The 25934-nt window shown below is 35.4% G+C and overlaps 2 long non-coding RNA genes across 2 annotated transcripts; both read left to right on the top strand.

The window, feature by feature from the left end:
• On the top strand, window positions 247-661 carry LOC107622041. The gene is made up of 3 exons (XR_001616040.2): window positions 247-364; window positions 488-522; window positions 613-661. It is a non-coding gene; the product is annotated as an uncharacterized LOC107622041 (long non-coding RNA).
• LOC107622042 lies at window positions 894-10001 on the top strand. Its single transcript, XR_001616041.2, has 2 exons — window positions 894-1000; window positions 9717-10001. It is a non-coding gene; the product is annotated as an uncharacterized LOC107622042 (long non-coding RNA).

Genomic DNA, 25934 nt, shown 5'->3' on the forward strand with positions numbered 1-25934 from the left:
CCTGTATGTGTACTAAGAAAAATAGAAAATAGACTTAGAATATTGAATAACTTTTTAGTATGCTAATTCAACATATGAATGGGATAGATAATACTGCTGCAATACTTGCGACATTCAGGATACTTAAAATGATCAACTGATTATCATCAATGCAGAAGTCAATACCAAATGCCTTTTATTACACCATTTTGATTATTAATATCCCGTAAATTGTTTTTTAGAAAGATTATGACTGTGAATAATCTTAACTTGTCCAGGTTGTAATATTTAGAGATGGGACATATCTAAGCTTAAAAGAAGTTTTTTAGAGTTTAGACTAGACTGGGTAAAATCTTATTCCTAAAGCAGGATAATCTCATTCAAGGTAACTATTTTTATGCTATAGAAAGAAAAAGCTGCTCAATTATGCTAATATAAATATCTCTTTGAATTTTGTGTGAATTTCCTAGAAATCATTTATTGATTGATTTTTGGTTATGTTTTTCAGGTATAGAGAGGGAAATTGGAGCATTACAATTGGAAGTATGTGAAGCAGTTATTCATTAATCACTGATTATTTTCTTGCTGAACTTTGGGATTATCTCTAATGTTTTTCTTTCTTACTGTTTTTAGGAAAAGAAGCTTCTTGCTGAGATAAAGAGAACTGCTAAGATGGGAAATGAGGTATAATCCACGTTTTCTCATAGGTTTCTTATGCATAATTACTTGAGAAGCTGTCACGTTGATCTGAATGTGTTCGAACTGGCTTACTTTTGGTTCGAAACATCTTATATATTGAAATAGCCTTCTGTCAAAAGTTTTGAAAGTATTAAAAACTGTTATTTCTCTCTAGTCTCTAGATAATTTATTGTGCCAAACATGCTAATATATTCTTCTTTTCCTATGCAATATTCAGGCTGCAACTAAAGTTCTTGCTCGACAGTTGATAAGGCTTACGCAGCAGATTGCTAACCTTGAAGGTAGTCGAGCTCAGATGAGAGGTACAGCAACTCACACATAGGTAAAGAACAAGCATTCAAAATAAGGAAAAGTTGTATGGACAAGTAAATTTAACCAATTCTTGAACAAGTAAGGACAATTATGCTATTATAATTGTTTTATTTTGGCAAATGAACTTAAATACTTAATACTGAGGCAAGTTGACTGTTTAAATATGATTGTTCCATCTAATAGTTTTTAACTAGGTTATGTTAGAGCTAGAAGAAGTTTAAAAGAATTACTATACTTTTAGTATTCAACAGCACAAGATTAAACAAATACATGGGACAACCTGATTTTTTTTGGTACAACTTTATAAAGAACAAGCATTTAGAATAGGGGACCTGCTACCTATATGGATTATTTTCATATTGTATGTGTACAATTTTATAGTAGTAACATGGCAATTAAATAAGGAAATATAGATTGGAGGGAACCCTACCTATAGTCTATAGGCAACTCTTACCACTACTACTATATGTATTATGTTTTCTCATTTAATTTAAACTTCTCTTTTTGTACTTAGCACTTATTGCAATGAAGAGACCTAGTAGATCTAGAAATTGTGCTATGTTTAACTGTATATAGCATGCTGATAACTCTGATTCCGATCTTCTACTGTGGAGATCTAAGATCTGGTTGAACTTGACTGATTTTATTAATGTGCATAGCTTGTGTGTTTATTTTTGGTTTTTCTTGTTGTCTTGACTGTTCGCCGGCCTTATTGTCTGATCTAATTTTTCTTCTGAGCTGGTTGCTGGACGGCCTTTTATTTGATAGAGTATCATATTATGGTGTAGCTCATATTTTTCTTGGCCCCTTTTTTTCTTTGAAAACTGTAGCTCATATGTAATTTATGGTGTAGTTTGTGTAATACTGCAGTCTATTGTTTCCATGCTCTCACCAAAAATTGATTGATCATGCTCTCACCAATATTTTTGTTTGATTAATCTGGTTTAGCTCATTCTGTTTAGCTTGTTTAGTTCAACTAATTTAGTTTAGTTGAATTAGGTGGTTAATTAGAGAATCTGGATTGTTATATGAACTGCAATGATTTCAGTTTGTAGAACTGGTTAAGTCATATGAATTCTGTTTGCTATTTTTTTGAACCTGGGAAACAGCTATTTATTGCTGCTGTTTAATAAGTGTTGCTGCTTCATGCCATGTGTTAGCAACTCGTTTCCTCGTTGTGATTCTTTGTGCTTATTATGCATTCATGCTCATTACATCCTTAATCATTGGTTGCTGCTGATTTCTCAATTTGCATTTCCTCTTCTGCTTACTAATTAACAAAGTAATGTTATTATGCTTTGTGTTTTGCAGTAACAACCACTAACAACACTTAAGCTATTGAGAGAGCAGAAGAACAAGTTTGAAGAGGTTCCGCTATTTCTGCTTTGCTCCTTCATCCCTGCTGGTGCATTTGTCTCTGCCATTCCCTACTCAGTCTTCTCTGCCATTAGTCACTAAGTCTGCAGTTCATTGGTTAGTTTTAAGGTGTACTGTAGTTTCTATGTTTTTAAGTTGGTTAAATTACATAGTTGGTCCCTACACTTTCAGTGAAATTGCAAATTAGTCCCTACACTTTAAAAGTTTATAATTGAGTCCTTAAAGAGAATTAAAATTTGCAATTTAGTCCCCGCCGTTCAAAAAGTGTTTGATTTAACAGAATATTCTCAGAATATTCTTTATTTTGAACATGTGACCTGTACATGTTTGACAACAGGGACCAATTTGTAATTTTAGTGAAATTATGGGGACCAACTGTGTAATTTAATCATTTGGAGTGACCAAAAACTTCCTAGGCTATCTGAACCTACCTCGTCCCTCCCCAACTCTCTCACTCTCACTTTCTTACTTTCTAAAATGGTTATTTTCAAATGGTTAAATTACACGGTTGGTTTAATCAAACACTTTTTGAACGGCAGGGACTAAATTATAAATTTTAATTATCTTTAGGGACCCAATTACAAACTTTTAAAGTGTAAAGACCAATTTGCAATTTCACCAAAAGTATAGGGACCAACTGTGTTATTTAACCTTTTAAGTTTTATAAGGTTCAGAGTGTGACGAAATTAAAAGTTGTGGAGCCTGGACCATAGTAGTATTTTGATTGTTGGATATTCCAGTTCAAAAGCCTTGATGACCATTTCTATATATGCTATGAATATATTATGCATATGGTTTGTTGTTCTCACCACTGGCCAATAATTGGAAATTGCGACACTAGATTATAATTCTTTTTTTCAAGCCTTTTATTTGCGTTCGAGTTCTAAAAAAAAGCTTTAGATAAAAATGGTTATCCTTTCACTTTTTTCTCTAAGAAAAAATTGATTTAAAAAAATAATATTTTAAAATTAGGAATGCTATTAAATGGGTCATATCAGTTAAAATAAGCCTTATTTAAATTTGAATTTGCTTTTTACTTATTCAAAATTTGAATTTAAATTTGCTTTTTTAAAAGGGGGTCCTAATGCATTTCCCCATGAGCAATGAGTAGCTCCTAACACTTGCTTCCATTTTCCCTTTTTTATTCCTTCACAATCACATCAACCCACTTTATACTTTGCATTAACTAGCAAATTGTAATAAAGTTTAAGAAAATTGAAAACAAAATTATGGGTTAGGACTTAGGAGTATAGAAGTATAAATGGCACAGCATGATGAGTGCATTTTAGTAGTAGTAGAAAGAACAAATGCATTAGGCCATTTAAGGACATTCTACTCTCTTGCTATTTTTAATTAGCAGTTTTGGTTTTAATGTAGCTTATTTTTGTTCAGGCTTTCGATTGTTATCTATCCACTACTACTGCCACTTCTTTGTTCTGCTGCTCCTGTGGTAATATAATAGTCTGCTGCTGCTGAATAGCTGTTCGCTGCCGCTGGTACCTCTCTAATTCTGCTTCTGCTGTGCTACCACTTTGCTGCTGTTGTGGAACGGATTAAGATAGTAATTAAGGTTGGTTTATGAAAATTTAAATACATCTATTAATTTGTTATTGATGTTATGCGTGCAATTTAGTGCTTTCCTGTTGAGCATTGCTAAAATTCAATTTTATCTGTTATTTTATGTCTAATGTCTTCAAAGTATTTTGGAGGCTTGCACAACATTGTCTCTTAGTTAATTAGGAAGTTAGATTTACAGTTAGTGAGACTAATAGTAAGGACTTCAATTTAGAAACTTAGCTATCTACGTGAAATATATAGGTTTTCGATGGATATGTCAAAAGACTGGATGGATACACCACGTCATGAGAAATAATATCAAGTTGGTGTATAAAGATTTTTACACTTTGCTTTCTCATCAAAGGGAGTTCCTCAAGGGGAAGAAATTCAATGCCCTTGTACAAAGTGTTATAATATATTTTAGTTAAAGAGAGATGATGTATATGATCATCTAATATGCCACGGTTTTGTAAAAGGTTATAGGCGATGGTTTAATCATGGGGAATCACTTTTTGCTATGGATATTGACAGTGACATAGGCGGTGAATATAACTGCAATGATAACATTAATGAGTTGTTACGTGATAGATTTCGAGATAATACACAAGTTGACGGACAAAACATGAGGCCTAACAAATGTGCAAAGAAATTTTATAAATTGGTAGCCGAGGTAAGCCAGGAACTATACCCCGAGTGTAAAGGATTAACAAGATTATCCTTTACCATTCATCTTTACTTGTTAAAATGCTTGCATGGTTGGAGTAATGCGTCATTTACTTCTCTCTTGGAATTATTGAAAGAAGCAATGCGATATTTGAATATTCCTATTTCTTTTGATAAAACCAAGAATATGGTAAAGAACTTGGGTCTTGACTACCAAAAGATCGATGCATGTCGCAATGACTGCATGTTGTATCAGAACGGGTATGAGAATGACTCATCTTGTCATGTCTGTGGAACATCCCATTATATTGAGCATCATGAAGAAGAAGATGATGTTACCTCATTTAGAAAGCCTTACAACGTTGCTGCGAAAACTCTAAGGCATTTCCCTTTGATTCCCAGACTTCAACAGCTTTTTATGTGCACAAGAACTGTCAAAGCTATGTCTTGGCATCATAATGAGCGTGTTAAAAACGGGTCCTTAAGGCATCCTGCCGATGGTGAATCTTGGAAAGCATTTGATAATCGACATAAAAATTTTGCAAAGGAGCCTCGTAATGTGAGACTTGGGTTAGCAAGCAACAGATTCAATCTATTCTGAACTTTGAGCAGTACACACAGTACATGACCTGTTGTTCTGATGGTGTATAATCTACCCCTTGGATGAGCATGAAGCCTGATTATTTTATGCTATCTTTACTCATTCCTGGACCACAATCACTGGGAAATGACATTGATGTCTATCTTCAACTGTTGATTGAAGAATTAAAAGAATTATGGGAGTCAGGTGTCGAAACATATGATTTGAAAGAAAACAAAATATTCAACATGAGAGCATGCCTTTTATGGACAATTAATGACTTCCCTACGTATGCTATGTTATCTGGGTGGAGTACAAAGGGAAAATTGGCTTGTCCATATTCTAATGATAAGACTTCTTCTATCTATCTGAAACATAGTCACAAGACTGTTTATATGGATCACCGAAGGTTTTTACCCATGAATCATCCATGGAGGCATAACAAAAGATCTTTCAATGGAAAAATTGAACTCAGGTCTCCACCACAGTTGTTAGAAGGTTCAACTGTATTTGATATATTGCAAGAGGTAGATAATTCTTTTGGAAAGAAGCAAAAGAGATCAAAGAATGGCATATCAAATTGGAAAAAATGGTCAATCTTTTTTTATTTACCATATTGGAAGTCCAACATGTTTAGACACAACCTTGATGTCATGCACATAGAGAAGAATATAGTTGATAGCATAATTGGAACTCTTTTAGATATTCCTGGAAAGACGAAAGATCATGCAGCTGCTCATTTTGACCTTAAAAACATGGGTATCAGGAAAAACCTTCAACCAAAAGATACGAAGGATGGAAAAAAACTAAGTTAGCAAAGGCATGCTTTCAATGACTCCAGTAGAGAAAACAATCTTTTGTAGTGTGTTGAAAGCGGCAAAATTACCAGACGATAGTGCTTCCAATATTGCTCGATGTGTGCATGAAACAGAAAAGAAGATTTTTGGTTACAAGACCCATGATGCTCATTTTATGTTGCATTACTTGTTGCAAGTACCAATCAAGAGCATACTTCCTGACCATGTTGCCATCGCTCTAGTTCGGTTATGTTCATTTTTTCGCCAAATATGTCAAAAAGTAATTAGCCTAGATGAGGTAGTTAACTTAGAAGCAGAGATTGCTGAGACATTATGCCAATTGGAGAGGATTTTCCCTCCTAGCTTTTTTGACATAATGGTGCACTTTCCTATTCATCTGGCAAATGAGGTGAGGTTAGGTGGTCCAGTTCAATATCGTTGGATGTACCTTGAACGGTATATGTGCACACTAAAATCGTATGTTCGTAATAGAAGTCGTCCAGAAGGATCTATTGCCGAAGAATATTTGGCGAATGAGTGTATCAATTTTTGCTCAAGATATTTGCATGAAGATATTCAGACAAGATTTAATAGAATCCCTCGGAACAAGATATTCAGACAAGATATTCAGATGAGGTGCGAACTCCTAGTTTGTTTCCAAGCAAAGGATGTCCTCTTGGTGGAAGAATAGGAGATTTATTTATTTTAGATGAAAAATCAGAAATACAAGGCCATGCATACATCCTAAACAATTGTGATAAGATCGAAGTCTACATGAGGTATTTTCTTCGATTCATTATCATTTGTTAGATCTCAATCATCATATTTAACCTTACTAACAACTAAAACTATGAATATTTAATCTCTTCAGAGAGCATGAGGAGGCAGTTAATGATAACAATCTACGAAGAACAAAGTGGGAGAAAGCCAAGGACCGCAGTCAACAATTTTCAGAATGGATTAAAATTCGTGCCATGAAAAAGGATGTGCCTGGTTGGGCAAAAGGGTTGGCTAGGGGTCCAAATCGAGTTGCAAAAAGATTTTCAGGTTATATTATCAATGGGTATAGGTTCCATACAAGGCACCGTGATGTGAGACGTAAAACTCAAAATAGTGGTGTCACATTAGAAGCATTGACTCCTAGTTTTGCTAGTGTGAAAGATAAGAACCCAATTATAAAAGACAACTTTGGTCTTTCATATATGTATTTCAATAAAAAATACTACCAAGAAGAACCATTTGTGCTAGCATCTCAAGTAAACCAATGCTTTTATGTGCAAGACCCATATGTTAGGGACAAGCACTATGTTATGAAAACAATTCCAAGAGATTTATTTAGGGTAAGTGATGACCTTGAGTCTGATTCCCCCATAATATATGCAAGGAAGCCATGCGAACCTGAAGTGATTCCAAGTCTTCCAAATGATAATGGCGAAATTGATCTAGTGAGGAATGATCTAAGAGCAACTATTACAGATATGGATCAAAACATATTTGCCAAACAATATTGTGAGCAAGACGAGGAAAGCGAATATGAGTACATGGAGGACCTTGACTCTGAAACATCTTGACAAGTTTTGGTAGAATCCTAAACAACCCACTTTCCTTAGTTGTTTTGCTTAGTTAATTACTTGCTTCAGTTGATTATGCTCATTTAATTATTATTTAGTTAGCATTTTATTCATTGTTATTATTTTGTGTATACAGAATGGAGAAAGGGGAGATCACTAAAAGAAAATGGATACTTACCTTAGGCCAAAAAATGAAAGGAAAAAGCCCAAAAAAAAATAATTTCTTTGAGGTTACACAAGTGAAGTCAAGTGCTGAATTGCTAAAACAATACAATATTAAGAGAGAAAGGATCATGGCTGAAAATGAGAAGGTTAGCTTGCAAGCTCAAGCTCCAAAGGATCCAACAAGCAAACAACCCATCACAATAGTGGAGGATGCATTTGAAGAGCAAGTTAGGACTTCGAAGAAAAATATTCTAATGTGTTGTGTTGCATAGCAAAAGTTCATTCTTCCCATAAGTTCAAAGCCGTGGGTAATACGGGGATTTTGTGGTGCATGGAAAAAATATAAGAGAGAAATAAAAAAAGAGCATTTCGTGAAGTACAACACAAAGAAAGAAATGATAATTACCGACCATTAGAGATTCCCGAGGTTCAATTTCGCAAACTAATTCGGTATTGGAGTCTTCCGGCCACGAAGGTAATATTTCCTTTTATTTCTTCCTATACCATCAAGCATACTATCATTGATTCTTCATGTTCCTAAACTTAGGTGTTTTGGAAGAAATTTGATTCTTCATTGATTCTTAATATTTAGGTATCTCTGCTAAGAATACTGAAAATAGGTTAAAACAAACATGTCCTCACCGAATGGGATCCACAAATTTTGGAATAGTGCGTAAGCAGCTGGTAATATAACTTATTCTTTGTGATTTCTCTTTTATATGTATTCATGGTGTAGTTGCCTAGTTAGTATGCTTCATGTAAACTTTTTTCTATGTATTCTAGCGTGACTCTAAAGAGAACAGTGAAGAACCATCAAGGGCTAAAGTTTTCATAGCAACTCGCACAAGTAAAAAAGGAAAAGAAATTAATGCTAAAACACAAGCCACAATTGTGAGTTGTTTGTATTTGTATTTTGGATATGTACATTATGAATTTTGATGTGATTTCTATCTAAATTGAGTTAATGCGACTTTGAACCTTATTGGTTGTTGCTTTTTGATAGACTGAACTTCAGAACCGCTTAGAAGTAGGAAAAAATGAAGAGGATGCATTTGTAGGAGTGTTAGGAAAGGACCAACCAGGTCGAGTTCGTTGTTATGGGGCTTCGATTACAAGAAGCTCTCTTAAAAAAGATGAGGAGATTCGCTACATAAAAGTTGAATATAACACTAAGGTCTCATCATTAGAGAAGAAGATGGATGGTGTATGTGGTTTATTAAAGGTATTGGTGCACCAACTCAACCCTGGAATGAGCGATGAAAAGGTAACAGCCTTAGTTCAAGCTGCCCAAGATTCTCCTTTGGATACCTCAAGTAGCAAAGCAAGAAATACTCCTCGCTCCTCCGAAGCAACTCACATTCCACACAAAGATGATGTAGGTAAAATTATAATATTTTTATTAATAAAAATGTTGCAATATAACCAAGTACTTCAATTTTGTTTGTTGTTGCTGAATTCGAACTTGGAAGGTTCTAATATAATTTTGAATAACTATGACTGGTGGAAAGAGTTAATTTTGTTAGAACTTGGAAGGTTCGAACTAGTTGCCATTGTTGTACGTTTTGCATCTTCTTTTTCACTTGTTTCACTTAATGGTACTGGCTGATATCATCATATTGTGTAGGCGCATGATTCACATCTTTATTTTGTTAAAAATAAGTAATATATGTTTCAATTTTAGTTTGTTAGGTTTAGGCTTGGCTCAATAATAGAATATCAAACATTGGCTGAGGGAACATGAATGTTGTATCACGTTTTCATTGATGCTATAAATCAGATTTATTTATTGAACAATAAGTTGTTTGTTTGATATCAAATTTAAAGGAAATTTTGAGAATCCTTGTGCAGATTAGTGGATATATGTAGCAAAATTAAATCTAATTGTTAGAATGCTTTTTATGTTACAAAAATTAAGTTTGATGTCAAATCTGATTGTTAGAAAAATTAGTGGGCTGAAGTTTACTGCATCATCCATTTTTCATTTGTAGTTGTTCATTTGTGTTTTTTATTTTGCAGGGCACAGGTCAAAACAATTTAGCTTGCAATGATACATGAAGTTTTTATATCTTGGCATTAAGTACAAGAAGACTTTGATTAGGAATTCTAATTCATGTATTAGGAATTGCATGAGAAGTTATGACTTTCACTTTTGGTATTTTGAAGAAGACTTTGATTAGGAATTCTAATTCATGTATTAGGAATTCATGAGTAGTTATGACTTTCACTTTTGGTATTTTGTTAGTGTATGTTGTTATGTGATCACACACTCATTTTGGTGACAATTTTATGAAAGTTGGATTACTTGATTATTGGTCATTGACTAAATTATAAAATTATCTATGAATTCATGTAAGGTTTTATTTATGAAGATTAAGAAGGGAACTAGATTACTGACCATCTTTTTTGCCACGCTTTTAAAATGTGGCTATATGGCCATATCTCTGTCTATTGGCACGGTTAGAAAGCGTGGCTGTATCTAAGCTTTTTCGCCACGCTTTTCAAGCGTGGCCATACCTCTTCTACTACCACGCTTTCGCCACGCTTTACACGTGTGGCCGTACCTCCCCTTTTGCCACGCTTTAAAAGCGTAGCCGTATCTCCTCTTGTTGCCACGCTTTACAACTATGACCATATCTGCTCTTGTTGCCACGCTTTAAAAGCGTGGCCATATCTGGTCTACTACCACGCTTGAAAAGCGTGGCCAGATCTGTCCTATCGCCACGCTTTGACAACGTGGCCATATCTTTACCTATCGCTACGCTTTAAAAGCTTGGCCATATTTCCCACCTACAGCTACGCTTTTACAAGTGGCAGTTTGTAAAAAAGTGTGGTAAACAAAAAGCGTGGCAATGGGCTACAAAAAGCATGGCGGTAGCTCAAAAAGCGTGGCAAAAAACTATCGCCACGCTTTTTCAGCTTTTCGCCACGCTTTAAAAGCATGGCAAAAGACATGTTTTCTTGTAGTGGGTTTTAGATCTAGATTAGAAACTCTTAGATCTAGTTTAATTTCATGCTTTGATTTACTTTTCTCTTTATAATTCTTCTTCTTCTACCTTTCCTCTCTCTAGTTTAGCATTTAATTCTTTTAATTCTCTACTTTGATGTTGATGCACTTTTGTTTCCTCTATTTTTCTTTTAATGCAATTTATGATTCATGTTCCTTTATTGCTTAATTGAATTGTTGTTATTAATTTCCTTGCAATTGAGTAGTGTAGATTTACTTTCCTTGCAATTGAACTTTGTTTACCTTTTATGCCTTCCAATTGTTTGATAAAATGCTTGGTTGGATTCTAGAGTAGAATTTTATGCTCTTGGCTTGGGAAGGTAACTTAGGAACTCTTGAGTTACTAATGTCCAAGTGATTGATGATTGGGAGCCATTAACTCTAGATCTCACTAATTGAATTGGTGAAAAAGTAGGACTTATGGACTTGGATTGATATAGCTCATTTGACTTTCCTTTACTACTAGTTAGAGGATGACTTAATCGGATTGATCCTTGCCAATTCTCATGTTGTGGTTAGTGATAGGGATAGAGATCCTTGATCACCAACCTTTGCCAAGACCTTTTTAGTTGTTAGTTTATTTTCATTGCCATTTACATTTCATGTCTCTTATCCCAAAACCCCCAAAACATACCTCATAACCAATAACAAGACACTTTATCGCAATTCCTAGGGAGAACGACCCGAGGTTCTAATACTTCGGTTTATAAATTTAAGGGTTTGTTTTAGTCACAAACAATCTTTTGTATGAAAGGATTCTTTGTTGGTTTAGAAACTATACTTGCAACGAGAATTTATTGTGAATTCTAAACCGTAAAAAATCCATTCGTCAAAATGGCGCCGTTGCCGGGGAATTGCAATGGTGTTGTATTATTGGTTATTGTATATATGTGAATATTGTACATAGGTTTGCCTTTTGCTTCTTTGTTAGTTCTTGCTAGTTTTAGGATTTAATTTTCTTGCTTCTTATTTGATTTTGTTTTCATTTTCTCTTGCTACCATGAATTCTCACTTTGGCTATGAGTTTGGTCCTAACTATGTTGTAGGAAATGAGAGCTTCAATGAAGAGGTGTATCAAGGATGGGACAACCAAAGGTGGGAGGAGCCATATGCATATGATCAATCCTCATGGCAACAACCTCCACCATTGGACTATGAACAAGAACCATTCTATGGTGAATATCCATTTAATGGCTATGGTGAATCTCTTTGTGACGTTCAAGAACCACCACCATATGCCTACGAATCATATCTCAACATGAACCTCAACCATTGATAAGAATTTATAAAAAAAGATAGATAAAGGATTTCTTTCCTACTAGACCTCTAAGACACCTGTTCTTAGCAACCTAGGCCACGGGAAAGGATTCCCTACTAGATCTTCAAAGAACCTGTCCTTGACAACCTAGATCACAGGGATGAAAATTGAATCACTCAATTTTCTCCATGCAACAAGCGAAGAAAATCACTCACCTCACTTAATCACACTAAAAAGGTGTTTAAATAGACCCCAAACAAACTAGCTAAAAGATAAGATAAGATAACTAATTTAAATCAGATTTGATCTTATTGGATTAGATCAAATTTGATTTGAATTTTAAAATCCTAAAAATATGATAACTAATTTAAATCAGATTTGATCTTATTAGATTAGATCATATTTGATTTAAATTTAAAATCCCTAAAAATACTACGAAGCAAATCAAAAGTAAATCAAATCTTCTAACAAACTCTAACAACGAAACAAACCAAAATAAATACCTAAAAATTCGAAAATTAATAATAAATTATGCCTCCCATTATATTTGAAAAGCATTATTGGGCTTCTTGCTGTCCTGACTTAGCCCAATGGGCCTTATGAATTGTTGCCCTTTCAGCACCACTATTTTTGAGACGGACTCTTGGTCTTCTAGATGTCCAAGACTGGCATGGCACAATTCTTCTAGAATTCAGATCCATGAATATGACAAGATTATCATTCCGTCCCTTAGCTCTAAGATGACGAAAATGTCCTCCTCACCACATATCATTCTCTCCCTCTTCAAAAAGATTCGTCCTCGAATCTTGCATGAGATGCTCTTCGTCCCTCCAAGGAATCCAAACCCAATCTCCAGGTTTAAATACCATGGTTTGATGACTCTTCTCTACCCACTGAATTGTGGCTATGTCCTTCATGTGTGCAAGTTCAATCTTTCCAACCATAGTTTCACCATCTTGTTCAAAGTGTGCAATTTGTCTTCCTTTCTTTTCATCCATATTAATGCCTCCATAGTTGATCAGTGAATCTACAAAGCCTGAGAAAGTTGATATAAAAACACTAGGAATTTCATGGTTAGATGTATGAGAAACTAAGAATTCTATGGAATTCAATGATACTAATGCACTCTTGTCTAAGCTAGAACTTTCTAGATCTCTCTCACAAGTGTGTTTATTGCTATCAGTTTCTTTGTCACTCATTGACTCCTTTCGCTCACTATTCTCATATTTTCTCTCAAAACTCTCGCTTTCAATCAAACATGGATTCCTTTCACTCAAACACTCAATCTCTTTCTCAATTTCTTTTCTCTCATATTTTTCAAATTGCTCACATCCCAAGGACCCAGTTGAGAAATTCTGTACTGTTGAATCTTCCAAGGACACATCACCCTCCACAGCATACTCAACAAATTCTTCCATCTCTGGCTTTGAAGAAGAATGAAAGATAGGCATAGAAGAATTCCTTTTGTTATGGAGATCTATTATGTGTTGCACCTGCTCCCTGTCAATGGCCAATTTGACCAAATCGTCCAGGGTCTTGTAACGGTAACCTTGGACTTTATCTGCAAGTTCTTCGCGTAATCCAAACAAAAATCAGTCCATAAGAACCTCAGGACTCCTTTTGATATTAGCCTTGTCCATCAAATATAAAAACACCTTGTGGTACTCCATCACTGATTGTGAACCTTGTTGCAACTTACAAAATCTTCCAAAAAATTCATTGTGGTAAGATGATAGTACAACTCGATTCCTCATGTGGTATGATGATGTCACAAACTGTCTCCTCATGATTTTCTTCATCTTCTCCCAGCTGCAAATTGGACTCTTTCCGTACCGTCTTCTAGATCTTCCTAATTCAGTCCACCATATACGGGCATCATCGGAAAAATTGGCTTGTACTAGTCGAACCTTCTTTTCCTCTGAAAGGATGCAAGTTGCAAAAAATGACTCTACCTTTCTTTCCCATTCGAAATAAGCTTCAGGGTTGTTCCTCCCTTTAAATGCAGGGATCTTCAACCGAAAACCCTTTTTCACATATGAGATTCCGTCATCATCACTTTCGTACTCAATCATTTTTTCAGACACTGACTTAAAGATAGAATAATTACAAAAACAAAATTAAAAAAAGAAAAAAAAATTCGTTTTTTTTTTATTTTCTTATCATTTGGTATCAGTTACAGGGATAGATAAAGGATTTTTTTCCTACTAGACCTCTAAGACACCTGTTCTTAGCAACCTAGGTCACCGGAAAGGATTCCCTACTAGATCTTCAAAGAACCTGTCCTTGACAACCTAGATCACAGGGATGAAAATTGAATCACTCAATTTTCTCCATGCAACAAGCGAAGCAAATCACTCACCTCACTTAATCACACTAAAAAAAAAAGTGCATAAAGCACTAAGGAAATTTTATTCATCAAAGTTTATGTAAATTGTCTCACCAGAAGGTGTTTAAATAGACCCCAAACAAACTACCTAAAAGATAAGATAAGATAACTAATTTAAATTAGATTTGATCTTATTGGATTAGATCAAATTTGATTTGAATTTTAAAATCCTAAAAATATGATAACTAATTTAAATCAGATTTGATCTTATTAGATTAGATCAGATTTGATTTAAATTTAAAATCCCTAAAAATACTACTAAGCAAATCAAAAGTAAATCAAATCAACCAACAAACTCTAACAACGAAACAAACCAAAATAAATACCTAAAAATTCGAAAATTAATAATAAATTATGCCTCCCATTAAATTTGAAAAGCATTATTGGGCTTCTTGCTGTCTTGACTTAGCCTAATGGGCCTTATGAATTGTTGCCCTTTCAGCACCACTATTTTTGAGACGGACTCTTGGTCTTCTAGATGTCCAAGAATGGCATGGCACAATTCTTCTAGAATTCAGATCCTTGAATATGACAAGATTATCATTCTGTCCCTTAGCTCTAAGATGACGAAAATGTCCTCCTGACCACATATCAACCATACTCACAAGCTTTTTTCCACCAAGCACCTCCATATGACCCTAATCCATATCCATCCTACCAACCACCTTTTGAACCATATGATTCATACATGGAACCACAATTCCAATATCAATACTCCCAAGAACCACCTCAATATACACCACCATACCCTTACCAAGAAGAACCATTTCCCTATCATGAATCCTTTCTTCAAGATAATGAACCCTCTTATCCACTCCAATCCTCAATGGATGAAATCCTTGGCCTTATACTTCAAGGGCAGGGAGAAATGCAAAGGGGACACTAGAATTTATGGCTATCTTGACCAAGGTAGTAAGCACTTTAGCCTCCCAATGCTTGAGCACTCAAAGCACTCCCATGGTCACATGTGGAGAATTAATTCAAAAGCATAGCATGAAGGAGAGATTGGAAACTCCGGTGGAAAATAAGGGATGTTATTTTGTATTAGAGTAATTGGAGGAGCTTATGATCATTGAAGAAAAGGAAGAAGTGGTTGAAGACCTAGGAGATGCGGAACCTCCATGAGAAACTAAAATAATAGAAAATCCATCCAAGAAGATTGAATTTGATGTTAAAGAGGAAAGTGCACAACCTCCAAAACAATTGTTGAATAAAGACTTAGAGGGAATGAAGAAAGAATTGAGTTCCCTTGGTGATGAAGATCATGCATCAAACCTTCTTGGTGGTGAATCCTTTGAGTTTGAAGAACCTTCTCTCCCTGAGATAGAAAGCAATGTGGAGGTGGATTTCTCTCTTCCTCCCATTTATGATTTGAGTGATGGAGAAGAGTTAGATGAAATTGATAAACAAAGGATTGAGAAGGAAGAAGTTTGTAAAGAGGTGGAGACAATCAAGGAAAAACACAAAGGAGTAGAGCTTGCAAGGGCAGTGGAAATACCTCTCCCCAAGCCACCACCATCCATTCTTTCATTCAAGTGTGTAAATTCCTTATACTTGAGCTTTATTATTCCCCTTGAATATGGTTTGCTTGAAACGGATGGTCAACTTAGACATATTTGTGGCTTTAAGAGCAAAAGGGAGATGGTTAGTGGTTGGTAATGTAAATCAAAGTTCATGATGGTTGCATGTTCAAAGCTTAATAGCAAAGGTTGGTATAGAGCTAAATCGCTTGGGTCTAGGAGAATGTTTGGTCACTTCATTGAGAATTCATCATGCCTACCACCCACATGGATCAATGATAGTCAACTTCAAGATGGGTGTGAAAATAAAGTGTGGGATCCCGGATCGCACAAGGAGAATCAATTTTGGGAGCCCCAAGCTTGTGAAGAACTCCATCGACTATTGGTGCAACAAATAAGGAACCTTGGGGCACAATGGAGGACCAAGCATTGGTGGATGTTCAAATATAGCTTCAAGCACAAGCCACCTTGATGAGGAGCTCCCTATAAGTCCAACTTAAAGACAATAAACAAAAGTGCTAGGTGGGAGACACCCCACCATGGTAAACTCTTTTAATTTTCTCTTTGTAAATATTGGTAGAATAGGTTTGATTTCATCTTTTGTTTTGTTTGTTGAGTTTATTTGGTAGTTTGGTATGTTAAATAAGGTTTCATGGTGTTTTGGTAGCTATTTGGAGGTTTGGAAGGCTTGGTTTGGTGCAAGAACTTGGAAAAATTTTAAAAAACAGAGCACCAACCCGCGCATGAGCGCACTTGGCATGTACGCGTAACCCAAGTATTTTTGACCATCCACACGCACGCGTATATGGCGCGTACGCCTAGATGCAAAAATTCCACCCCAGCCAAAAACCCGAGAGTTAGGCCTGCATTGTGCGAACATTGGGCCTAAAGCACAAACCAACCCGCGCGTACGCACACCTGGCGCGTACACACCCATAAAGCTAATTGCGCAATGCACGCATACACACGCTGTACGCGCACGCGTCGATAGTGTCACCTGCCCTCCTGGTACATTTTCCAGAGAGTTTGGCCAAACTTGGGCTGACGCTGTGCCCTGCGCCCAACACCACCCACGCGTGCGCGCACCTGGCACGTACGCGCCCTTCGGCCAATCTGCGCATCGGCGCGTAGGCGTGCATGACGCGTCTGCGCCGGTAAAAAAAATAAGAGTTTTTTTTCTCATCTTCCATTTTCTTTTGTCCATTATAATTGCATACTTTTATTCTTTGCATTTTCATTTTATTTTTATAGCCTGTTTTTACTTTATTTTTTTTCGAGTTTCTTATTTTAATAATAGTGTTGGATTTTCCTACTCAATTGTCGAGACTTTCTTGCATTATTTTGGTGCCTCATGACTTGTTTGATATTGTTGGGTGATGAAACTTTTAAATAAATGCTTCATCTTGTATGATTATTGTGTTTTTGTGCATTGATATGACCTCATCTTGTATGACCTCAATCTTCAAGTGTGGGGAGGTCGTTTGACCGATCTCCATGGGTAACAATTTCCTTTCAACACCAATTCTTAGTTTTCTTTGTTAGATTAGTTATTGCATTGCATGATAGGTTGCATGTTAGTTAGAATTTGTACATATTTTTACCACTTCTTTCTTATTAGGACTATTTGGTTAGGGTGATGATTTCTTTTTCAAGAAAATTGTTTTAGGACACTCTACCAATTTGAAAAAAATTTTTGTGTTGAACTTGCTTGAAAGAATTTATTTTGGAACATGGCTTTTGAGCTAAGAACACAAGCTTGTGAGTTTTGACCCTAATTGTGTGGTTACATCTTATAACCACTTATCTTCCTTCTTGTGTGTAATTGTTCTCTTTCTATGATTGTAATCTTTGATTTGTTTGATTCTTTATGTCCATTATTTTGTGTATTCATGCATTTATATGATTGAGGCCATCGTTTCATTTAGCTCACTTACCCAAATAGCCTTACCTTTTATCTTCCATTGTTAGCCAACTTTGAGCCTACGATTAACCCACTTGTTCATAATTTTAGCACATTACAAGCCCTAAAGTAGAAAATAATAAATGTTCTTTATTTGGATCTTTGATTAGCTTAGGCTAGTGAGTGTGAGTATCATTCAAGTGTAGGAAAACTTGGGACATTAGTTAGGATAAAAGGGTGTTTTAGTTTTGTATTTCTATTTTTGGGAATTGGGTCCATACTCATGTGTTAATTAAATGTAAAACCATATGCATTGATACTTTTGTATGTACTTTATTGCAAAAAAATGAGAAAATAAAAAGAAAGAAAAAAAATATATGTAGATATCAAAAAGAAAAAAAGAAAAAAAATATATGTAGATATCAAAAGAAAAAGAAAAAAATAATAGAAAGAAAAGAAAAAGAAAAGAAAAGTAATAAAAAGGGGACAAAATTTCCCAAGTGAAGCTCAATAATAATCAATGCATATGTGTTGTGATCAAGAAAAAAAAATGCATGAGTATGTGAAAAAGTGAAAAATGGGTAGTTAGGTTTGTTTAGAATTGTATAGATTGCTATATAGATTAGGTGGGAAGTTTAAGGTAATCAAAGATTCAAATTTCAAGTCCACTTGACCAAATATGTATCCTACCTTGACCCTAGCCCCATTACAACCTATGAAAAGTCCTCATGATAGTTGTATGCATGCATGAAATAAATATTGATTGTTCGATGAAAAACAAATCTTGGAAAGCATGATTAGGATAGAATTGAGTGGATCGACCCTATACACTTGAGCGAATAGAGTGCAAACACTTCCGGTGAGGGTTTGATGCTCAATTATGTGATTCCCAGCTTTCATGAGCGATCTTCTTGCAAGTCTATTTAAACTTCATTTGTATACTTGAATAGGTAGGATTCATGAATCGTTATATGATCTTGGCCCTACTTGTGCATGTATGTCTTTGAGATTGATTTATTTTTAACCAAGTAGGTAGAATCATTTTGCATATTAGTTGCATTCAAATAGATAGATGTATTTAGGTTATTTGCATTGAATAAATGTCCATACCCCTTCTCTTATCCTTCTTGGTTTAGCATGAGGACATGCTATTATTTAAGTGTGGGGAGGTTGATAAACCCCATTTTCAGGGTTTTTCTTGTGTTGAATTTAGAGGGTTTTGTCAACCTTTTCCCATTTATCCAATGAAATAGCATGGTTCTATAACTTCTCCTTTAATTGTGCTTAAGAGTGAAAACATGCTTTTTAGGTCTTAAAATAAATAAATTTAATTCACCTTGATTCCATTAGATGCCTTGATATGTTTGTTAAGAGATTTCAGATTTAGAAGGCAAGGATTGGATTGAGGGAATGAAGAAAAAAAAGCATGTAGAAATGGAGAACTCATGAAGAAATGAAGGAATCGCAAAAGCTGTCAAGCCGACCTCTTCGCACTTAATTGATCATAACTTGAGCTACAGAGGTTCAAATGATGCGGTTCTAGTTGCGCTGGAAAGCTAACATCCAACGCTTCGAAATGATATAAGATTTTCTATAGTTTCATCGCGTTTAGGGGCGCGCACACGCACTATACGCGTATGCACCGATGGTTGCACATGATTCACTTAATGCAACTCGTGGCCAGCGATTTTAGAAGCATTGTGGGCCCAATCCAACTCATTTATGATGCTATTTAACCCAAGGATTTAAGAGGGATGAGAGAATTAGTGATCATTAGTTTAGTTTAGATTAGTTTTGGAGGGAAAGTTAGTTTTAGATCTAGATTAGAAACTCTTAGATCTAATTTAATTTCATGCTTTGATTTACTTTTCTCTTTGTAATTCTTCTTCTTCTACCTTTCCTCTCTCTACTTTAGCATTTAATTCTTGTAATTCTCTACTTTTATGTTGATGCACTTTTGTTTCCTCTATTTTTCTTTTAATGCAATTTATGATTCATGTTCCTTTATTTCTTAATTGAATTGTTGTTGTTAATTTCCTTGCAATTGAGTAGTGTAGATTTATGATGAGCAGATAATTTATATGCTTTTTGGCATTATTTTTACATAGTTTTTAGTATGATTTAGTCAGTTTTTAGTATATTTTTATTAGTTTTTAAATAAAAATCACATTTCTGGACATTACTATGAGTTTGTGTATTTTTCTGTGATTTCAGATATTTTCTGGCTGAAATTGAGGGACTTGAGCAAAAATCAGATTCAGAGGTTGAAGAAGGACTGCAGATGCTGTTGGATTCTGACCTCCCTGCACTCAAAGTAGATTTTCTGGAGATACGGAATTCCAAATGGCGCGCTCTCAATTGCGTTGGAAAGTAGACATCCAGGGCTTTCCAGCAATATATAATAGTTCATACTTTGCCCGTGTTTAGATGACACAAACTGGCGTTCAACGCCAGTTCCATGCTGCATTCTGGAGTTAAACGCCAGAAACAGGTTGCAAAGTGGAGTTAAATGCCAGAAACAGGTTACAAACTGGCGTTCAACTCCAAGAGAAGCCTCTACACGTGTAAATCTCAATGCTCAGCCCAAGCACACACCAAGTGGGCCCCGGAAGTAGATTTCTGCATCATTTACTCATTTCTGTAAACCCTAGTAACTAGTTTAGCATAAATAGGACTTTTTACTATTGTATTTACATCTTTGGATTGTCTTTTGATCCTTTGATCAGGTTTGGGGGCTGGCCTCTCGGCCATGCCTGGACCTTCATCACTTATGTATTTTCAATGGTAGAGTTTCTACACACCATAGATTAAGGTGTGGAGCTCTGCTGTTCCTCATGAATTAATACAAAGTACCATTGTTTTTCTATTCAATTCAAGCTTATTCCGATTCTAAGATATTCATTCGCACCTTAATATGAATGTGATTATCGTGATAGTCATCATCATTCCCAACTATGAACGCGTGCCTGACAACCACTTCCGTTCTACCTTAGTTTGAATTAGTATCTCTGGAATTCCTTAATCAGAATCTTCGTGGTATAAATTAGAATCCATGGACGGCCATTCTTGAGATTCAGAAAGTCTAAACCTTGTCTGTGGTATTCCGAGTAGGATCTGGGAAGGGATGGCTGCGACGAGCTCCAAACTCGCGAGTGCTGGGCGTAGTGACAGACGCAAAAGGATCAATGGATCCTATTCCAGTATGATCGAGAACTGACAGATGATTAGCCATGTAGTGACAGCGCATTGGAGCATTTTCACTGAGAGGACAGGATGTAGCCATTGACAACGGTGATGCCTAACATACAATTTGCCATAGAAGGGAGTATGAATGATTGGATGATGATAATAGGAAAGCAGAGGTTCAGGAGGAATGAACGCATCTCTATACGCTTATCTAAAATTCTCACCAATGAAGTACATAAGTATCACTATCTTTATTTTATATTTATCTTTTAATTATTAAATCTCTATAATCAATTGAATCCGCCTGACTGAGATTTACAAGGTGACCATAGCTTGCTTCAAGCCGACAATCTCCGTGGGATCGACCCTTACTCACGTAAGGTTTATTACTTGGACGACCCAGTGCACTTGATGGTTAGTTGTGCGAAGTTGTGACAAAGAACTAAGATTATGAACGTGTGTATTGAGTTTTTAGCGCCGTTACCAAGGAATAGAACCATCACGATTTCTGCGTACCAAGTTTTTGGCGTCATTGCCGGGGATTGTTCGAGTTTGGACAACTGACGGTTCATCTTGTTGCTCAGATTTGGTAATTTTATTTTAATTTTAAGCTTTTTTCTTTTGTTAATTTTATTTTCGAAAAATAAAACAAAACAAAAAAAAATTTTTTTTCTTCTTTTTCGTTTTTCCAAAATAATTTTCGAAAAATCCAAAAAAATTAATAAAATCATAAAATTAAAAATAATTTTGTGTTTTTTGTTTGAGTCTTGTGTCAATTTTTAAGTTTGGTGTCAATTGCATTCTTTTATTTTTCTTAAAATTTTTTTGAAAACACATACATTGAGTTTCTTTCTTATTCTTCATGATCTTCAAGTTGTTCTTGATAAGTCTTCTTGTTTGATCTTTAAAATTTCTTGTTTTGTGTCTTTTCTTGTTTTTCACATGCATTCTTGAATTCTTAGTGTCTAAATATTAAAAAATTTCTAAGTTTGGTGTCTTGCATGTTTTCTTTTATTAAAAATTTTTCAAAAATACATACTTGATGTTCATCATGATCTTCAAAGTGTTCTTGGTGTTCATCTTTGCATTCAAAGTGTTCTTGCATGTTTCCTTTGTTTTGATCCAAAATTTTCATGCATTTAGTCTTTTTGGTATTTTTCTTTTTCATCATTAAAAATTCAAAAATCAAAAAAATATCTTTCCCTTTTCCTTCTCATCAAATTCGAAAATTTGAGTTGACTTTTTCAAAAATTTTTTAAAATCTAGTTGATTCTTATGAGTCAAATCAAATTTTCAATTTAAAAACTCTATCTTTTTCAAATCTTTTTCAAAAATCAAATCTTTTTCATTTTTCTTTTATAAATTTCAAAAATTTCAAAATGATTTTCAAAAATCTTTTTCTTATTTTTATCTCATATTTTTGAAATTAATACTAACTATTAATATTTTGATTCAAAAATTTCAAGTTGTTACTTGCCTATTAAGAAAGGTTCATTCTTTAAATTTTAAAATCCTATCTTTTAGTTTCTTGTTAGTCAAGTAATCAACTTTAATTTTCAAAAATCAAATCTTTTTAATTTCCTTTTTAAATCTTTTTCAATTTAAATTTCAATCATATCTCTTTCAATTTCAATCACATCTTTTTCAAAATCAATTTCAAAATCTTTTCTAACTTCTTTTCTAACTTCTTATCTTTTCAAAAATTAAGTTTCAAATCTTTTTCAATCAATCTTATCTTTTTGTTTGATTATCTTTTTCAAAGCTACCTAACTAACCCTCTCTTTCTAATTTTTGAAAATCCCTTCCCTCTTTTTCAAAATTCCTTCTTAATTAACTAATTATTTTAAACTTTAATTTAATTTAATTTGATTTAATTTTCCTTGCTTAATTTTTGAATTTTTAATTTTAGTTTTTAATTTAAAAACAAAAAATACTTTTATTTTATTTTATCAAATTTTCGAAAATTCTTCTCCCTCACCTCCTTCTATTTATTTATTCATCTACTAACATCTCGTTTTCACCCAAGAATTCGAACCTACTCCTCACCCTTGTGTTTGGATTCTCCTTCTTCTATTCATATCTTCTTCTACTCACATAAAGGAATCTCTATCCTGTGACATAGAGGATTCTATATTTTCTTTTCTGTTTTCTTCTTTTTCATATGAGCAGGAACAAGGATAAGAACATTCTTGTTGAGGCTGATCCTGAACCTGAAAGGACTCTGAAGAGGAAGCTAAGGGAAGCTAAAGCACAACTCTTTGGAGAAAATCTGACAGAAATTTTCAAAAAAGAAGGAGGCATGGCCGAAAATAATAACAATGCAAGGAAGATGCTTGGTGACTTTACTGCACCTAATTCCAATTTACATGGAAGAAGCATCTCAATCCCTACCATTGGAGCAAACAATTTTGAGATGAAACCTCAATTAGTTTCTCTGATGCAACAGAATTGCAAGTTTTATGGACTTCTATCCGAAGATCCCTTTCAGTTCTTAATTGAATTCTTGCAGATCTGTGATACTGTTAAGACCAATGGGGTTGATCCCGAGGTCTACAGGCTTATGCTTTTCCCGTTTGCTGTAAGAGACAGAGCTAGAATATGGTTGGACTCTCAACCTAAAGATAGCCTGAACTCTTGGGATAAGCTGGTCATGGCTTTCTTAGCCAAGTTCTTTCCTCCTCAAAAGCTTAGCAAGCTTAGAGTGGATGTTCAAACTTTCAGAAAAAAGGAAGGTAAATCCCTCTATGAAGCTTGGGAGAGATACAAGGAACTGACCAAAAAGTGTCCTTCTGACATGCTTTCAGAATGGACCATCCTGGATATATTCTATGATGGTCTGTCTGAATTATCAAAGATGTCATTGGACCATTCTGTAGGTGGATCCATTCACCTAAAGAAAATGCCTGCAGAAGCTCAAGAACTCATTGACATGGTTGCAAATAACCAGTTCATGTACACTTCTAAAAGGAATCTTGTGAGTAATGGGATGCCTCAGAGGAAGGGAGTTCTTAAAATTGATACTCTGAATGCCATATTGGCTCAGAATAAAATATTGACTCAGCAAGTCAATATGATCTCTTAGAGTCTGAATGGATTGAAGGAATCATCCAACAGTACTAAAGAGGCATCTTCTGAAGAAGAAACTTATGATCCTGAGAACCCTGCAATAGCAGAGGTGAATTACATGGGTGAATCCTATGGAAACACCTATAATCCCTCATGGAGAAATCATCCAAATTTCTCATGGAAGGATCAACAAAAGCCTCAACAAGGCTTTAATAATGGTGGAAGAAACAGGTTTAGCAATAGCAAGCCTTTTTCATCATCCACTCAGCAACAGACAGAGAATTCTGAGCAGAATCCATCTAGCTTAGCAAATATAGTCTCTGATCTATCTAAGGCCACTGTAAGTTTCATGAATGAAACAAGGTCCTTCATTAGGAATTTGGAGGCACAAGTGGGCCAGCTGAGTAAAAGAGTCACTAAAACTCCTGCTAGTACTCTCCCAAGCAATACAGAAGAAAATCCAAAGAGAGAGTGCAAGGCCATTGATTTAACCATGATGGCTGAACCTACAAGGGAGGGGGAGGACGTGAATCCTAGTGAGGAAGACCTCCTGGGACGTCTAGTGACCAATAAGGAATATCCCTTTGAGGAACCAAAGGAATCTGAGGCTCAATTAGAGACCATAGAGATTCTATTGAACCTCCTTCTACCCTTCATGAGCTCTGATGAGTATTCTTCCTCTGAAGAGGATTAAGACATTACTGAAGAGCAAGTTGCTAAATACCTTGGTGCAATCATGAAGTTGAATGCCAAATTATTTGATAATGAGACTTGGGAAGATGAACCTCCTTTGCTCACCAATGAACTAAATGCATTGGATAGGTGGAAATTACCTCAAAAGAAACAGGATCCTGGCAAATTCTTAATACCCTGTACCATAGGCACCATGATCTTTGAGAAGGCTCTGTGTGACCTGGTGTCAGGAATAAACTTAATGCCACTCTCTGTAATAGAGAAACTTGGGATCTTTGAGGTGCAAGCTGCCAGAATCTCATTAGAGATGGCAGACAACTCAAGAAAATAGGCTTATGGACAAGTAGAGGATGTGTTAGTAAAGATTGAAGGCCTTTACATCCCTGCTGATTTCATAATCCTAGACACTGGGAAGGAAGAGGATGAATCCATCATCCTTGGAAGACCCTTCCTAGCCACAGCAAGAGCTGTGATTGATGTGGATAGAGGAGAGTTAGTCCTTCAACTGAATGAGGACAACCTTGTGTTTGAAACTCAAGTATCTCCTTATGTAACCATGGAGAGGAAGCATGAAAAGCTTCTCTCACTGCAGAGTCAACTAAAGCCCCCACAGTCAAACTCTAAGTTTGGTGTTGGGAGGCCACAACCAAACTCTAAGTTTGGTGTTGAACCCCCACATTCAAACTCTAAGTTTGGTGTTGGGAGGTTCCAACCTTGCTCTGATTATCTGTGAGGCTCCATGAGAGCTCACTGTCAAGCTATTGACATTAAAGAAGTGCTTGTTGGAGGCAACCTAATGTTATTTAATCATATCTATTTTATTTTCTTTTTGTTATTTCGTGTTTTATTAGGTTGATGATCATGTGAAGTCACAAAAACTACTGAAAAATCAAAAAAAGAATGAAAAATAGCATTGAAAATAGCACACCCTGGAGGAGAGCAGTCTGGCGTTTAAACGCCAGAAACAAGCATCTGTCTGGCGTTTAACGCCAGAAACAGGCACCAAGCTGGCGTTAAATGCCAGAAACAAGCTACATTTGGGCGTTTAACGCCAGAAATAGGCAGCAGTCTGGCGTTAAACGCCAGGATTGCACAGCAAGGGCGTTTTACACGCCTAATTGGAGCAGGGATGCTAAGTCCTTGGCCCCACTGGATCTGTGGATCCCACAGGATCCCCACCACTTCTTCTCTCCTTTTCACACCCTCTTCATATCTCTCTTC

Source organism: Arachis ipaensis, chromosome B10, assembly GCF_000816755.2.
Source record: "Arachis ipaensis cultivar K30076 chromosome B10, Araip1.1, whole genome shotgun sequence".
Taxonomy (NCBI): domain Eukaryota; kingdom Viridiplantae; phylum Streptophyta; class Magnoliopsida; order Fabales; family Fabaceae; genus Arachis; species Arachis ipaensis.